The sequence below is a fragment of the Leucoraja erinacea genome, chromosome 12 (assembly GCF_028641065.1).
Source record: "Leucoraja erinacea ecotype New England chromosome 12, Leri_hhj_1, whole genome shotgun sequence".
NCBI lineage: Eukaryota > Metazoa > Chordata > Chondrichthyes > Rajiformes > Rajidae > Leucoraja > Leucoraja erinaceus.
In genome coordinates, this window is record NC_073388.1 from 3,766,018 (window position 1) to 3,766,793 (window position 776).

The window sequence follows — 776 nt, forward strand, 5'->3', positions numbered from 1 at the left end:
ATGGCCTACTCCTACACCTATTGTCTAAACTAGACAAAGCTAAACTAAACGATAAATAAACGACTACCTGTAAAATATTTTCACCACTTCAGAGACAAATATCACAAGTTAGTTTGCATAACGTCATGCACGGCATGGCTTACATTCAGCAAAAATATATATTTTCATATCTTGCAGAACAGTGCAACCAACATATTCACTGCCCTTGACTGAAAACAGCTCCTCAATAAAATGCAAAATACAAAGAGTTCAAATTACACAATTCATATGAAGAACAATTTTTGTTTTAAATTAAAAATGTAAAATCTTACAATCTATCCCTGGAGGTTGATGAATTATTGGGAGTGAAATCAACTCTTTAAGCTGAGGGATTGATAAAGTTCCTCCTCGTGCTATTGTAGGCCGTTAAACTAAGGTGATAAAAATAAATCACTATTCTGTGTATTTGTATTAATGTTGGTGACACACTGGACCAGAGGGGTTTCACCCTCCGATATGATGTGGACAGTTAAGGTAGTCACCTCTGATGGCCCTGTTCTCATGGAGGTGGCTGACTTCTGTGGACATGTCAGTGAGACCACACTTGGAGTATTGCGTACAGTTTTGGTCTCCTAATCTGAGGAAAGACATTCTTGCCACAGAGGGAGTACAGGGAAGGTTCACCAGACTGATTCATATGAAGAAAGAAGAAAGACTGGATAGGCTCGGTTTGTACTCGCTAGAATTTAGAAGATTGAGGGGGGATCTTTTAGAAACTTACAAAATTCTTAAGGGGT